Source organism: Hyperoodon ampullatus, assembly GCF_949752795.1.
Source record: "Hyperoodon ampullatus genome assembly, chromosome: 6".
In the NCBI taxonomy this organism is placed as follows: domain Eukaryota; kingdom Metazoa; phylum Chordata; class Mammalia; order Artiodactyla; family Ziphiidae; genus Hyperoodon; species Hyperoodon ampullatus.
Window position 1 is genome coordinate 72,987,789 of NC_136919.1, and position 17,934 is coordinate 73,005,722.

Sequence of the window (17,934 nt, forward strand, 5' to 3'; positions counted from 1 at the left end):
TTCTGTTTTGCACGTTGCGGCCTCAGTAATTCTTTAAAAGGATATGTCAGAACCTGGCGCTCCTCTGCTCAAACCTTCCAGAGGCTCCCCAGACTAGCCTGAGTGGAGTCCAGAGTCCTTCCCGCTGGCCTCCCCCCGCCCCCCTTCCCGACCACGTTTCCTACCACACTTCCCCTCGCTCACTCTGCTCCAGCCTTTCTGCCTTATCGCTCTTCTCCGAAGGAACAGGCACACCTCCTACTCCTCCTGGTCTCTGCTCTCACTGGTCCCTCTTACAGGAAAATTCTTCCCCCAAGTGGCCACAGGGCTGACACTCGTTCCACAGTTCTCCTCAAACATTAACGTAGAACCGAGGTCTTCCCTGATCACTCAGTGAAGAAGCACCTCCCTTTGGACCATTCGTTATTCCTTTACCCACTTTATGTTCACTAACGGCACTTTTATACCCTAAGATATTTCAAATCAATAGCCCGCTTGTCTGTCTCCTACCACTAGCCCAGTGTCTCTCAGTCTGGGCTGATCTTGCCTCCCTGGGGACATTTCTCAGTGTCTAGAGACATTTTGGGTTGTCATATTGGGAGGAAGGGGTAGAGGGCAGGGATGCTGCTAAGCACCTCAAATGCTCCAGACAGAAGCCCCCAACAGAAAATTATCTGGCTCCAGACATCAATAATGCTGACATAAGCAACCTCACTGTAGAATAGAAGGGGTGTGAGAGCAGAGACCTGGTCTGTGTTGTCGCCATTGTCCACCATGGTTACAGCCATGCTTGGCACATAGGAGGTGCACAGTACCTTTCGGTTGAGTAAATGAATACAATGAGAGTGTGTAAACCATTCAGCATAGAGTCTGCAAACAGAACTCTTCCCTTTAACGTTGAACAGATATTTATCGAGCTTCACAACGTGCCAGGCACTGTGCTAACTTCTGAGGATGTAACAGTGAGCACGATATCGTAGGTCTCTGCTCTCTTTAAGGCTCCCTTTTAGTGGGCGTTAATATTAGCTGTTCTTGTTATTAGCTTGGTCATTGTTTATATCAGTCATCCTGGCACTACCTACGGTTTTCCATGAAACTATGGTTTGTTTTGTTGTGTTGTGTTATGGTTTTTCTTTTTCAGCGATACTTTGGAAAACTTAGAGAGTTTAGATTTACCACAAGCAGCCTGGCATAGTGTAAATAAGGACTGTAGAATTTGGAATCAAACAGCCTAGGTTGATATATGGGCTGTAGCATTTAATGTAGGTGTATCTGTCAGGATAGGCAAGGTTTTTTCCTCAAGGTTCTGTTACAGTAACAAAAAACTCCAACTTCTGGGGCCTAACAACAACAAAAGGTTTATTTTTTTGCTCCCATGTCCATGGCTATGGCTTATTTTATTGACTAAAGCAACTCACATGACCAAGCCTGATGGGAATGGGTCACAGGAAGGGGAAGAGAATATTTGTGGACAATAGGAAAACAGTTTGGTTTCTTCAACTTCAAAGATAAGTCTAATTTTGTAAAATCTGTTAGTCAGGTTTTAGGTTGCAAATCACAGAAGTATAACTCACATTGGCTTAAGAGAAAAAAGAATTTATTGCCTCACATAACCAGGGAGTCCAGAGGGGCAGTGGCTAGCCATCCAAATGAGGTTCGTTCTCTCTCTCTCTCCCCCTCCCTCTCTCTCTCTCTTTCCCTCTCTCTCTCTCCTCCCCCACTTTACCTCTGCTTCCTTCTCTCTATGTTGGATTTATGCTCCTACCATAGACAGTCCATCTACATGTGGAAGGGAAGACCATCAGCAGCCCCTGAATAACATCCTTTCAGATGCATGACTCAGAAAACAAACCTTCTCCCCCAGGTCTACGTTGAAAAAATCTCAAGAAAGGATTTTGATTAGTCTAGCTACCTATCCTTCTGATCATTGTTGTCTGAGGAATGGGGGTACTGCAATTGCCTGGCCTGGGTCCCAGGCCCACTTCTGTGGCTTGGGCGGCTGGGGGGAAGCTGGCTGTAATTGGCAGCCTCACCAGCATTGCAGGATCAGAATAGGGGAGGAAGAATTGCCCAGAAATTCCCAGGAAGAGCAGGTCCTGCTCAGGTGAAATCAACGCAAGGCTCAAACACATACCTGCCTAGCTCTAAATAAGATAAAGCATGTGAAAGCCTTTTGCAAACTGTGAAGCGTTGTCCAAATGCTACTGGCTGTTCTTATTCGTTTCAAGTTGAACACAAAGCCCCATTATTTACAAGGGTACATTAATGCTTTGGGCAGGCCAGCATTGTTACACGCTTACTTAGGTGAAAGTAAAGTTGCAATAAACAGGCAAGAGGTTACTAGCAAATCGCGTCAGTGACAAAAACTGTTTAGTATTAAACCTAGAAATGGGTGCTTGTTACTTTGGAATGATGTTGCACCTGCCAGACAACAGCTTTATGGTGACAATGTGAATAGTTCTGCAATATGCATTTGCTGAGTGCTACTATGACCCTGGCTTGGCGCTAGGGGATATTCTGGAAGAATAAGACACAGCCTCTCTCCTGGAGAAATGTTTCACTCTGAGCAGATCCCAGTAGCTCCAAATATGCAGATTATGTCAAGGAAGGATCAGGACAAATTGAATTTTTCACTTTCCTCCTGATGCCTTGACAGCCTATTTCTCATACTTACTGAATGATGTTTAATTTAATTTGTGTGCTTGAGGCCGCACGCTCTGCGTTGCAGCTGTGCACAGTTTGTTTGAAAGGGCTTTCGTGGCAAGGCCAAAGGCAGGAAGCACACTACCATGGTACCTTGATGAATGGATCCCTTGGGAAGGAAGCACCTTTATAATGAAGTCACAAAAGAAATCTTCATAAATCCTTGGAAGCTCAGCAGCGAGTGTGTGTGAGTGCAAACAAAAATACTTGCACAACGACCCTGTTGAAGGTAGATAAAGCCAATGCTAGGCAGAATGTTTAAAAATCTTACTGCTGTGTCTCCAGGCACCATTTCTATAGCCGTCTTCCCAAACACACACACACATGCACACACACGTACGCACACACTGCATTCATCTCTGTTGTGAAGATTCCTCCTGCTTCCAGAACCCAATGTCTCCTGCTTTTCCAACCAAAACAGGGAAGAAGAAATAACTGTCACTTTCCCTTGTTGATTGATCAACTGGGTTGCTCTTGTGTTACTGAATTTCACCTTCTTAATCCCTTTGCGTTTTAGGCCTTGAACTCTAACTGGGATAAATGACAGCTTCTGAGAAAACGAATATGTGTGTTGGGGAGATGGGCAAGGTGTTTGGAATCACACTTAACCTTATTGTGACAACAGTCCTGAAGGTGAGTCTGATTCAGTCTTTATAGTCAGAGGAGGGGACAGTGATAAGATCCATCTCTCTTGAGCCTCCCGCTTCCCAGAGCCTTAATTGGCTGGGGGCTTTGTCCCACCGCTGGCATGCAGAAAGGCCCAGTCTCTTGATCTTGAATCTCTTCCAGGAACCAGAGCTGCCCCAGAGACAAAGAGGATTCACTGACAAATATGTTCCTTTCCTGTTCCTATATCACCTGTCTATTCGTTTCCTTGGGCTGCCATAACAAAGTACCACAGACTGAGTGGTTTCAACAACAGAAATTCATTGTCTCACAGTTCTGGAGGCTAGAGGTCCAAGATCAAGGTGTCAGCAGGGAGGGTTGGTTTCTTCTGGGGCCTCTCTCCTTAACTTGTAGACAGCTGTCTTGTCCCTGTGTCTTCCCATGGACTTTTCTCTGTGTGTGTCTCTGTCGGGACTAGGGTCTGTGTTTGTGTGTGGATTAAGGCCCACCCTAATGACCTCATTTTAACTTAGTTACCTCTTTAAGGCCCCTCTCTCCAAATACAGCACATCTGAGGTGCTAGGGGGTTAGGACTCTTAACATATAAACTTGGGGAGTGGGGGAGGTACACAATTAGCCCTTAACAACTCACCTTCCTCCCCTTATCCTGACAAGTGGCCTGGCCCCTTCCCTTCCCTTAACTGCCTGATCAGGCAGACTTGGCTGTCCCAGCTCCCTAGTGGCCAGATGTGTGGAACCAGAGAGAAGAACTAAATGGTTTCCCCCCAAAAAAGCTGGAGACAAAGCCAGGAAGCCCTTGAAGCAGGGGGTGGAAAGCGTGGCAGGTGTGAGATGGTCATAGAAGCTGAGGTTTAGATCTGAGGAGTCAGGCAGCCAGAGTGGACATGAATGAGGAACAAGAAATCAGCGTGGTGACAAGAGGGTGGCCTGGGCTAGCAGCAGAGGCGGCAGGCTCTAGCCCAGGGCTGCTTTCTAGACGTTAGTGGCACTAATCCAGACTTACATGGTTTATTCGAAATCTGGGCTTTCTCTTCCTTGCCTTGCCATCTCCAATTTGTGATTTTGTGACGTTATACTGGTCGTTTTCTCTGCTCAAAATCTCCTCCTACCCCAGTATTAACCTCAAAGCTCCTGCATGACCTTCTGGATTTTATAAACTTCTGATGTCAAGCCTCCCTAATTCAGTACATTTTCATTTAGCTGTTCAGAGATCCAACTAGATTATTAAATTCCATGAAAATAGAGACACACCTTACACTTTTTGAGTCTCTGCAGTTGTAAGTTCTCAACAAATGCCTTATGGAATGAATGTTTTGTATTAAGTTACTCAAAATCTTTCTTTGAACTGACTTGGCTTATATATCCCTTATGTGGCTCTCATTCTGCCTTATATGTAAGGAAGTGTATGGTGTTTAGCTCAATGCTTTAAATAGTATAAGCAGTTTAGTGAAATGGTTATGAATGCAGACTCTGGCACCAGACTGCTTGGGTTTGTGTTCATTTTTTATCGGCTTGGTGACTGTATTGGCTTGCTAAGGCTGCTGTAACAAAGTACCACTGGATAGCTTAAACATAGATTTATTGTCTCAGTTCTGGAGGCTAGGAGACTGAGGTCAAGGTGTCGGCTGGGTTGGTTCCTTATGACAGTTATGAGGGTGAATGGGTTCCATGCCTTTCTCCTAGCATCTGTGGTTTGCTGGAATCTTTGGCGTTCCTTGGCTTCTGCTGTATCAACCTGATCTCTGCCTTCATCTTCACATGGTGTTCTCTCTGCGTGCATGCTGGTGTCCAAGTTTCCCTTTTTTGATAAGGAGACCAGTCATGTTGGATTAGGGGCCCACCCTACTCCAGTGACTTAAACCTGACTTAATTACATCTGCAACAACTGTATTTCCACGTAAGGTCACATTCAGAGGTACTGGTGATTAGGACTGCAACCATATTAATTAAGTGGGGGAGAGACAATCAACCTGTAACAGGGACCCTTGGCAAATTACCTAGTTTCATTTTCCACCTTAGCAAAATAGAATAAAAAATATAGCCTACTTTGTAGAGATATTGTGGTTCAACAAATGAATATATTAGGCACTTGAGATAATGCAGAACATAAGTAGGCCCTGCATCAGCCTTAGCTGTTATTTTTGGCCGTGTATGTGTCTGTCTCCTCCACTAACCTATAGTGTCCACGTCCCCCGCTTGGTCATATTTGTAACGCTGTCCCGTCATGTAGTACAACAGAGCCCAGAGCCCTTTGTGCCTGGTACCTAATCTTCGCACTGATGGGTTAAACCAAACATAGGGACAATTCAGAGTGACACTGGGGCTGGAATTCAACGTCCATCTGGCTTTGTGAGATAGTGTATTTGGTAGATTACACTTTATCATGCCATTCGCATAGTTGGGTCCCAAAAGGCTTGCCCTGGGAAGTATTTGAAACCCCTCCCCTTTCTTGATCTCTTCCTGAGGTTTCTGGCTTTCTTAGAAATGCTTAGGGAATTTGGTATTACATATACACATGCTGTGTTTTGTCTCCAGGTATAGAGAGAGCATTCGGCCTGACTGGCGTACCTTTATGTATTAGCATAATTGAACGCTGGCGTTCTGTGATTTTCTACTCTTCTCCTTTGTGGTGTTATCAGTGCAAGTCAGGAAAAAGAAGGGAAGAGCGATGTGACATTTCTTCCTCAGAGGCCAGGCTGGGCCATCTGACCATCTTTAAATCTGGGTGCCAGATTGAATAACATGCTTTGGGTGACCTTTTTCTTTTTTCCTGGTACACGGGCCTCTAACTGTTGTGGCCTCTCCCGTTGTGGAGCACAGGCTCCGGACGCGCAGGCTCAGCGGCCATGGCTCACGGGCCCAGCCGCTCTGCGGCATGTGGGATCTTCCCGGACCGGGGCACGAACCCGTGTCCCCTGCATCGGCAGGCGGACTCTCAACCACTGCGCCACCAGGGAAGCCCTGGGTGACTTTTTTTTTTTTTTTTGCGGTACGCGGGCCTCTCACTGCTGTGGCCTCTCCCGCTGCGGAGCACAGGCTCCGGACGCGCAGGCTCAGCGGCCATGGCTCACAGGCCCAGCCGCTCCACAGCATGTGGGATTTTCCCGGACCGGGGCACGAACCCGCGCCCCCTGCATCAGCAGGCGGACTCCCAACCACTGCGCCACCAGGGAAGCCCCTGGGTGACTTTTTAAATGTATTATTCAGGGTAGATGTTGTTTTAACCTCTGTGCTTCACACAACTTCCTAGCTAGTAGGAATCTTTTCTCTCCTTTGCTTGAAAATTATATGGAACACCGCCCACTAGAGACTAATAAATCAGCAGGAGAATTCCTCAGCTGGTCTGCCTAGCAGCTAGTGATGGAGAAGGTGGTTGAATGAGTCTGCGTAAAGCCAGGACAAGGAAACGATGTGCAAGTGTCATTCAGCAAATCTGTGAGGCACAGTCTGGATCCTGACTGATCTAGCACCTCGGATCTTCCTCCCGATGGGGGACAGTGAGTTCAGCTTCTAGCCTTGACTGGGTTGCTCCTTGGTTTCTTGAAATTGACAAGTCACATCACTTTTCTGCATCTCAGTTTCCTCTCTTGTACAATGAGGTCATTGAACTATGATTGTGATCTTGGAGGTCCCTTCTATGCTTTCACTTCTTCCATCACATTTTATAAACCTATAAGCCCCAAGTCTTCTGTCTTCAGGCTAAATGGTTACAGTCACTCGAGTTTCTGACAACCTACCCTTTAATTACTCTCTTGGAGCTCAGTGCCAATATTTGTATATTCTAAATTGCATTATCTCAAACTGAACTCAAGACTCGAATGAGAGCCCGAGTCTGTTTTATAAACAAACCCTATGAAACAAGGGGGACACATGAGGTCAACTCTATTAATACTGAGAAATTATCTGAGTGTCTCAGCAAAGAAGTGTCCCCACATGTTAAGATAGAAGACTAGGCATCATCACTGTGCATATGTGTTAAAGGAAAACTGTTTCTCTACTCACAACTCTTATGACACCAAATGTGTGGGGTTTCTCCCCCCATACCAACCAATTTTCCAACTCTCCGGATACCAACTGGGTGTCATATAATTTAATTCAATTCTGACACTAATTACTTGGAGTGAGTGTCAGATTCCACAGGTTTAAGGGCTCAGCTTCACAAGACTGCCCTCACTGCAGACACCAGTCGCAAGTGATGGGTCCCCAGGGTACCCATACTTCTGTCCATCTTGGCTACTAAGTCAGGGTTTCCTACAAACCCACTCAGTTTCAGTAATTTGCTAGAACAGCTCACAAAACTTAAGGAAACATCTACTTACATTTATCAGTTTATCATAAAGCATACTATAAAGGGTACAGATGAACAGCCAGATAAAGAAGTACATAGGGTGAAGTCTAGAAGGGTCCCAAGTACAGAACTTCTGTCTCCATGGAGTTGGGGTGTGCTACTGGCACGTGCATGCATTCACCAACCTGGAAGCTCTCTGAACCCCCTAGATGAGGGATTTTTGTGGCGGCTTCATCATGTAGGCACGATCACTATTGATTATTATTAACCCAATCTCCAGCCCCTTTCCCATCCTTGGACAGTGGGGGATGGGACTAAACACTCCAAGCTTCTAATCATGGCTTGATCTTTCTGGTGACCATCCTCCATCCTGAAGTTAGCCAGGAGCCCCACAAGAGTCAGCTCATTAGAACAAAAGATGCTTCTATCACCCAGGAAATTCCAGGGGATTTAGGAGCTCTGTGTCGGGGCACCAGGGGCAGGGATCAAATATATTTCTTATTTTGTCACAGTGTCTTTGTGAAGTTATAGAGTAAAACAGAAATCAAGAGAAGGGGGAACTTCCCTGGTGGTCCAGTGATAAAGAATCTGCCTTCCAGTGCAGGGGATGCGGGTTTGATCTCTGGTCGGGGAACTAAGATCCCACATGCCGTGGGGCAACTAAGCCCGCGTGCTGCGACTGCTGAGCTCGCGTGCCTCAACTAGAGAACCTGCGTGCCGCAAAAACGACAGAGCCCACGTGCCCTGGAGCCCACGTGACACAACTAGAGAGAGAAAATCCACATGCCACAATTAGAGAGAAGCCCACGCACCCCAACGAAGAGCCGGCGCCTCAATGAAAAATCCTGCGTCCCTTGAGGCAGATCCAGCGTGCCGCAACTAAGACCCGACGCAGCCACTCACCCCCCCCAAAAAAAAAGAAATCGAGAGAAGGAAATGCAAAGAGGGAAAAGCATCCTTCGCCTTTAACTTAGGACTTCTTAGCAGGAGGACTAAGGTCATTGATAACTGGCAGAAACAGATGAAGGGTCTTCCAGAAATACTTCACCAGGTCCCTTTGTAGTCAGATCTTGCTGAAACATTTCTCGGAGATAACAAGTCAGGTAAGGCACTAACGGCCTGGGGATGAAATTTTCTTTGGAAAGCTTAACTGGGACAGTGTGTGGTTTGGGATCATCTTGGAAGGAAGATGCTCTGTGGCTGTATATTCCTCTGAAGCCAGAGGGCTTCAGATATGGAAGAAGTTCTGAAACGTCCAGTCTTACTGAACCATCCCTGTAAGAAGGGAAGTGGTGTGGGGAAGGAGGAAGAACACGTATCAAGAGCCAGATGCTAAGGGTCTGTGAGTTTTAAGAGTAAATGTGTTTGATTCAGACCTAGTTCCTTATTAGAGCCCTACTGCGTCTGTGTGTTTATTCTATAAGCTCCTAATTATAGTCACTCCATAATGGAGTTCTGCCCAAGCTAACACTTCTTTAGATCTGTTTGTGGTTGTTACACATACTTCCACGTATTCATAATACTGCTTGGATGAACTTTTAGAAATGTGCTTCTTTCATAGGCAGCTTTTTTAGACTGGGTATTCTTCTTAAAAGGGACCTGGAGAAAAGAAAATTCAGGATGCCTCGGCTACATATTTGTGACAAAGGCGTTTTATCCGCCCTCACCCTGGAGGAACAATCCCATCTACTCATCTGCTGTCTTCAGAGCTCTGTAGAGCTGCCTGGAGATCGCACCGCTAGATATTCTCAAGTCACTAATTGCTCTCAAAGCCAAGGATGGGCTAATCAGCTGAATTGCACATTTGAGAAGATGAAACATTTGAAATTTGGTAACACCTGAGACAGTTTTTTTTGTTTGTTTGTTTGTTTTTACGGTACGCAGGCCTCTCACTGCTGTGGCCTCTCCCGCTGCGGAGCACGGGCTCCGGACGTGCAGGCTCAGCGGCCATGGCTCACGGTCCTAGCCGCTCCGCGGCATGTGGGATCTTCCCGGACCAGGACACGAACCCGCGTCCCCTGAATCGGCAGGCGGACTCTCAACCACTGCGCCACCAGGGAAGCCCTGAGACAGTTTTTATACTCACATATTTGGTGGAAAATGCAATCCAAATAATCCCACTTCCTTCATATTCAAATTGTTAAAATGTTGCTTTGTCAGAATTATTTTATAGATGCATATTTTTTTCCAACAAGGCTCCTCACATTGTTTTGACCAATAGTCAGTTTACTAGTATTGTTTTTATAACTTCCAAATCAGCAGAATGAAGAATATAATTTGTCATTTTTATATATTGAAAGCTCTAACTTCAAATGCTCTTTGTTGTATACTTTTAAATGACTTTTGCTATTAAAAAATCTCAGTTCAGTCAAGAGTTCCTTTAGCGACCAGTTGGTACAGCGAAACAGGAGTAGCCTTGATAGAATTAATCATATTGAATTTCAGGTTTCATATCTGTAAAGTAGAAATAATATTAACACCTCACTCACTGTGTTATGGAATAGATATGAGAAAGTAAATGGGACATGCTTTGTGATAGGTAAGGGTCTAACATTATCATTGATTCTACTAAAAGCAAAGCCACCAAAATATAATCATATAAATATATAATTATATAACCTAACCATAACCATAGTTATATAATCATACAACTAAATACTCTTGCTATATCTGCCCAGAGGAGGCAAATCAAAATTTAATTTTTGTATTCATATGCTGATATTTAACATTTCTCTAATGACCGTAATTGCACCGGAGACTCACAGCCCTGAAGATTGCTTATGGATGGAAAAAAATGCCTCACTGGAGAAATGACTCATTTGTATAAGGGGAAGCACAGACAGAAGAGGAGACTCTTCACCCATCCACGCAAGACCTCTACTACTGTGTGCTCCCTTGGAGCCCACAAGTAACTCAGCTAAAAGCAAAAGGGTAGAAATTGATCTGAGTTCTCAAACTACATGGTTCTGTTATGACTCGCATGGTTAAGAAGGCCCCTTGGGCTGAAGAAGACACCCAGCATTTATCAGTTAGTTCATCTCCATGTAACTAACACAAAATCCAAATTAACACTGACTTAAGCACACAGGAGCTTTTCTGTCACATGCAAAGGAAGTCTGATTGAGGGAACCTAAAGCAGTGTGGCAGCTCCACAAAATTTGTAGACCCTCAGGCTTCTTGCATCTTCCTGCTGCACTAGCCTGGTACATGGCTTACCTCTTGCAAGTCACCTCAATGTCCAAGATGGCTGCTGGAGCTTCAGCCAACAAATCCATGTTCTAGCCAATAGGATGGATAAAGGGAAGACTCAAAAATGTCTTTCCCTAGCTTTTCCTCCCTCTTTCAAGGAACCTCCCAACAAATTCAAGCTCTCATCTCAGAGGCCAGAACTTGGGCATTAGCCACACTTCACTGCAAGAGAGGCTGGGAAATACAGTATTTCAGCTGGTACATTGTGGCCCACAGTAATATAGGCATTTTATTAATCAGGTGCAAGGCAAGAATGGATTTGGATAGGCAACTAGCAATTGCCACACAAAGTATAAATTACTTGGGGCTTTCTGGGGAAAGCATAGAAAGGGAAACTTATGGTCAAGGAGAATTGCTGCCAGGTGACTTGACCAACTGCCTACTTCCACACACCCACTCCTACTATACACTGATCGCGGAAAGCCTGGTTCACCCACCACAGGGCAAAAAAAAAAAGAGGGTTAATAGCTAGCATCTATGGTGCACTTGCTATTTGCCAAGCTATGTATAATCACTTATCATGCATTATCTCATTGTCTCAGAGCAACCCATAAAGTAGGTGCTGATATTATTCCTGTTCTACATACATGGAAACCGAGGCTTGAGATTAATTAATTTAACCAAGATTACTAGGAGATAGAGAAGCAGAGATTTGAAGTCAGGTCAGTTATCTCCAAAGCAAGTACTCTTCACTAATGTGCTGTACATTACACCTAAAAGAAAAGGAAAAAGGAAGAGGAAAAGAGTCATGAAGAGGTGACAGAATAAGTCCCAGCACTGAAGTGAAAATGGTATATTAAAATGCTAAAATATAATTTTTTAATGTAAAGTCATGACTCCATACAGATATTAAATTAATGTGACAGCTATTTTATTTAACTCATTAATAGGTTAAATGGGTACGATATTAAACCTGTTCAAAGGAGAAGTCAAAGGACCACATATATAGGCAATGAGGAATGCTGGAAAGAATTTACAAATAGGTGCAAGACTGGTCTATCTGTAGGGCAATCATCATTTGCATTCTACCAGATATAATTCCTTTCCATTTCTAAGGACAAGAATTACTTGCGTCATCATTAGTTTTGCTTACAGAGTTGAAATATAGCTCTAAGACTCTGAAAGGCCAAGATACCCTGAAAGGGTGTGCACCACAGGACACGCAGTAACCTTTCTGTCCATTTTAAAATATCATAATTTAAAAACTTTCCTGAAACACCTAAATTGTCCTCTCTCTGTTGCCAAATATGCCAGCATTTAGAGAGACATAAAGAATATCCCCCAGGGGCTTCCCTGGTGGCCCAGTGGTTGAGAGTCCTCCTGCCGATGCAGGGGACACGGGTTTGTGCCCCGGTCCGGGAAGATCCCACATGCCGCTGAGCGGCTGGGCCCGTGAGCCATGGCCGCTGAGCCTGCGCGTGCGGAGCCTGTGCTCCACAACGGGAGAGGCCACAACAGTGAGAGGCCCGCGTACCGCAAAAAAAAAGAAAAGAATATCCCCCAAATTCCTTTTATCTACTTAACCCTCCATTTATCTGCTGCTAGAGGAGCAGCAAAGAGCAAGGGAAGGGCACAGAATCATCTTTTCAAACTAAGATGGAAGCTGAATTTCCAAGGGCTGCCATATCACCTTTAGTGAGGCAATTAACAAATACTGATTAGATGCCTTCGATGTTCCAGACACTCCGCTGGACAAGCACAGTAGACATGGCCCCTGCTGTCAGATGCTTACAGTCTACAGGGGACAGCTTAACCTTCCAATGGAGGGCAGATTACCTGGCTAATAGGACGTACTAAGGTTCAAACCCCCTCTCACCCACACACACACGTATATACAACTCTGAGTCGCTTCTACAGGCATTACTTATTTCTTAGTGCTTATTTTATAACTTAGTCAAAGCATCCTTTCCAAGTCTAGACAGCTTGTCTGCCTTCTTGATGTTCTTATTCCCCAGTCGTTGAGCATTCTGGAACATCATCAGAGGGAAACAACTATGAGTATTAAAGTTGCCAGAATGTTTTTGTTGTTGTTGGCAGCCAAACTGTAGGATTGGCAGCGTTTCCCTCATGAAAGCTTCACGTTACTTCCTTCTGCCACCTTTGGCGATTCTGCGGTGATAAAGGGGTGTATAATCACTCCGTACAAAGAAACTTCTGGACTCCTCAAACTCTGCCCGTAAGTCACCCCAAAGAGAAACAAGAAACCGTCCCTCTCTTTGCCTCTCCTTCCCATCCTTCTGCATCTGTCACTCTCTGTCTTTCTCACTCTGTGTGTTTGTCCTCTTTGCCCTGCCAGCGAGCTCTTGTTTGCAAAGGTTTTTTTGTACTCACAGCTCTCACTGGTTCCTCCGGGGGCCCATTTACTCTTTCGTGGCTGCAGATTCCAGAAGGCCCTGGTTTCTGCACCCTATTAATGACACACCGGTAGCCCAAGAGGGGTCATATGGGGTGCTCAGTGCTCACCTTGATTACAGGCAGCTGCACGCTGACAGAGGGAGAGGAAAAGGGGGAGGGACAGTGACCAGGTACTTCCTCTTCAGAACCTTCTCAGAAAGCAGCCAACCCATAATGCTACCAGCTCTGATAACAGTTACAAACTAAACTTGTTCAAACCCATTGATAGATATAATCACTTTCCCCCAAGTCTGCCATTGCCTTGTAGCGTGTCCTGGGCTTGGACATTGACCTCCCCAGGACTCAGATTCCTGAGTTATAAAATGATGGGGTCAGAACAGCAAGTTAGTAAAGAACTTTAGCAATACATATTCTGTTTAAGTAAACTAAAGCCAATGAATTTTTTAACAGTAAGGTTAATATGACTTTTTAAAATATTTAAGCAGATATGCGGAATGCCCACTAAGGAACAGGGTTGAAAGGAGAGAACAGTTTAGGTATTCTGTTGTTTGGGGGACTGCTCACTGACTTTTTAAAATTAAAGTAATACTTGAACATGAGGAAGGGGAATCAAACGGTATAGGAGAGTCTAAAATAAAAAGTAATCATCTCGCTCTCACTCCACTCATGCCTGATCACATTTCCCAGTGTGAACTACTCTGAACTTCCGTTATTTAATTTCTTTAGCTGATTACCATGGTAACTTTATGTCTCTAAAACTCATATTTCTGTTTCCTGAACTATCTACTTTGCATGCACTGCTGACCCTCAGTGTAATAGTGGAAGAACTTTCCTCTGCTAGTGTAACTCCCAATTTTGTTTGGTTATATTATTTCTAGATTGTCAAGATTTAAAATATGTACTTCACTAAGTCTTTAATGCTTTGTTTGTAGGTTGCTTCAGAAAATTTACCCCCCACCAAAAAGCATACTAAGTATAACGATCATATAAATACCTTTCACTATGGAACCAAGTATTTTTTTAACCTCATGATAAAAATTCACTCCTTCCTATGAAAGAAATGAAGTCACCAGCACTCTCATACCTCCTCCTTCCTCCTGTACCTTTTGTTAGTTATATATTATTTTTATTGGTATATTGTCAAGGTGTAATGTAATTCTCATTGAAATATAACTGAAGTTCATGTAACTGTTTAGTATTTGTTGTGTAATTAAATGGATTCATTTCAAACCATTAGTCTTTTGTGTGTGTGTGTGTGAATAGCAGAAACATTTATTCCACCCAACAAAGTCACTGAAGAAAAGTGAAGTTCCAACACATTTCTTTTGTCTTCTCAGTTAATAAATAAAAGAACAGGCATTTTATCAAAGAAGACATACACCTGGCAAATGAACGCAATGAAAATGTTCAACATTATGAGTCATTAGGGAAATGCAATCGGACTATAGTGAGATGCCGCTACACACTTTAAAACAGGCAGCATTTTAACTACTGACCATACTAATCAAGTACTGGTGAGGACTATAGGGGAACTGGAATGCTTCCATACTGTTGACGGGAATGCATAAGGGTACAGTCATTCAATTTAGAATATGAAACCATATATTCAAATGAAGAATTTTATGCACATGTTCATAGTAAGCTTATTTGTGGTGGCCAAACTGCAAACAAACCAGAAAACCCCTTTTGTTATTTTTCAGGAAGAAAATGAACTATTCATACCTGCAACTTAAATGATTCTCAAAATAATTATGCATCATGAAAGAAAAATAGAAAAGTAAACGTTAAGATGCCAATGATATTAACAGTCTTGAAAACACTAACTGAGTGGGGGAAAAAAGTAAATCAATTGTAATTGCCTGGGAGTCCTGGGAGACATGTCAGAAGGTAGATATTGGTGTTGGATGTTTGTTATTATGATAATGGATCCGTGGCTTTACAAATATGAAAACTTACCAAACTGTACATTTTAGGTATGTTCATTTCAGTGCATACCAACTATACAGCTCAGTTAAGTTTTAATAGAAATTGGCTTCACATAAAAATCTGAATCTCCTTTTCAGTAGAACTCTGCCAACCACATGTTAACTCCACCACCTCTCCTTGTCCATGGGAGGGATTCTGTTGCAGTAGCAATGAAGCCTGGTGAGCAATGAAAGGCGTTTCCACTTGAGTTATCCAGGAACTCTGCCTGGGTCCTAAAAATCACATGCCTGAACTACACGACTTCCACTCTCATACAGCTCCAAAATCACTGGTGGTTCTCACAACTGTCCTCATCTTAGGGTGACCTCTGAACCCACCAAAAATTCTGACATCCAGGACTCAACATTAGTCCCACAGAGCCCTGTGGTCTACCCTAGGAGGCCTTGGAAAACGATGCAAATTAGATCACAACTGGAGCGAACGCTATTTTCTGCCGTTATCAAACCATTAGTTTTTTAATATAGCTTCTTTATTACCAAATTCTTTATTTAATTCATATCTTAATTATATGAATTTATTTTTTATTTTTGGCAAAGCAGTTTTTGAGGAAGGGCTTATGTGTGCTATCCTGATTTCTTTCATGTTGAAAATATGAATAGTACCTCCTCTGGATTTAATCTTCTTTTGGTCACAATTTTCTTTTCTTCTAAATTTTGTAGATGTTGTCCCATTGTCTTTTTTAAATGAATATGACTATAGAGCAGTCTAATGCCAGCCTGATTTTCTTTCACTTTTAAGGTGATTTTTTTTTTCTGCAGGGTGCCCAAGGAATTAATTCTTTTTTCTTTAAATCTAAAATCTTGAGCAGAATATAGTTCCATGTTGCTATTACTGTATGACATTTTCTTATGACCACTATGTGTTTTTGCTGTTAACAGATTCCATTTTTTTTACTTCAGGGGAATTTTATTTTAATATACCTTTGAGTGATTTTTCCATTCTTCAGAGACATTAATTACCTTTATGCTGCTTTGTTTTAATCTGTCTCTCATATCTGTTAGCTTCTATCTGATTGCAGAAATCAGTTTGTCTTTTTAAATCTGCATTTATTATGATTATCTCAAACTTTTCTATTAAAAGTATAATTTTAAATTTCCTATTATAAAATACTTTTTGCATCCAAAAATAAAGGTGAATATAAATATAAAAACCACATATATACCTACAACCCAGTGTAACAACTAGAATAATATAACCATGTATTAAAATTCCTATACGCTTCTCCCAAAGTTCATACCCTCTCTTCACTCCCAAAAGTACCAACATCTAGGCGTAAAAGAGTTTTAAAAAATAATGTAGTATACCCTAATCAATACAGTTTACTTTGGAATCCATTTAACCTTTTAAATAAAAGGAATCATACTATATATTCTTCAGCAACCTGTTTCTTTTCTTCCTGAAAATTCTGCTTGTGAAATTAATTTATGTTAACACAAATACCTGTAGTTCTTTTTTCTCACTGTTCAGTCGTATTCACAGTACAGATATAACACTATTATTTTTTATAAATTTATTTGTTTTTATTTATTTTTGACTGTGTTGGGTCTTTGTTGCTGCATGCAGGCTATCTTGAATTGCGGCGAGTGGACTTCTCATTGTGATGGCTTCTTTTGTTGCGGAGCACGGGCTCTAGGCACGCGGGCTTCAGTAGTTGTGGCACGCAGGCTCAGTAGTTGTGGCACGCAGGCTCTAGAGTGCAGGCTCAGTAGTTGTGGCTCACGGGCTTAGTTGCTCCATGGCATGTGGGATCTTCCTGGACCAGGGCTCGAACCCGTGTCCGCTGTATTGACAGGCTGATTCTTAACCACTGTGCCACCAGGGAAGCCCCTAGATATAACACCATTTATTCATTCATTTCCCTGTGAATAGTGAATTCCAGTTTATTTTAAATTTTTATTTTATAATTACCAATATTATTGTAAAGTTTTAGTACAGGTTATGTTATACACATGTTCAAAAATTTCTCTAGAATATATATTTATAAAGGGAGTGATATTTCTAAGTTATAGAAATCTTCAGCTAATTGAATAATGCCAAATGGTTTTCTAAAATGGTTATATATGATTTAAGTGTAATATATTCTCTTCCTGGATATTGGTTATGTATTACTCTAGAAAGGATAGCTCTGCTGAACTTCAATTTTGGAAGAATGGGATCTGAAGTGACAGGCTAACATAGAACTATCTGTTGTAAACCAAAGAGCAAGGAAGGCAGCAAGACTGACTCAAAGAATAGAGTGTGTCTCACATGTGGAATTAGCTGCTCTTGTGTCTTAGAGATATTATTGGTTGAGTTTATGTCCTGTTCTCAAATATCTCTGTCGAGGAATCAATCGTATTCAAATGTAGGATTATCAAATAACTATTTTTATTGTTTCTTAAAGATTGATCTGTGGCAGATAAATAACCATTCAAGAAAAAAACTGCAAAGTATTCAAGTAAGTTTGGATGTCTGATTTAGCCAAACCAAACAGTTTTCTGCAGAATTTCTCAAATCCATTAGTATGCTAATAGACGCTGTGAATTTGTAAGAAGGATATCTATTATAAAGAAGTTCCAATATTATTTGATCATGAAACTCCTTATGTTCATGGACTCCTGGAACGTACTTTGCAGAAGTTTTGCTTTTTTTCTAATCATGACATGTTAGAACTAAAAGGAACCTTAAAACAACCCAGTTTTAAACTCCAGTTTTGCAAGAGGGATAAAATTAAGAGAGTATTTCCCCAAGGACACACAGCTCTTTGA

General features: G+C 42.6%; 1 protein-coding gene across 1 annotated transcript in view; it reads left to right on the top strand.

Moving 5' to 3' along the window:
• LOC307055047 (histone-arginine methyltransferase CARM1-like) overlaps positions 1–17,934 on the top strand; it is a 99,496-nt gene that overhangs the window by 36,639 nt on the left and 44,923 nt on the right. The gene's annotated exons all lie outside the window — the stretch shown is intronic.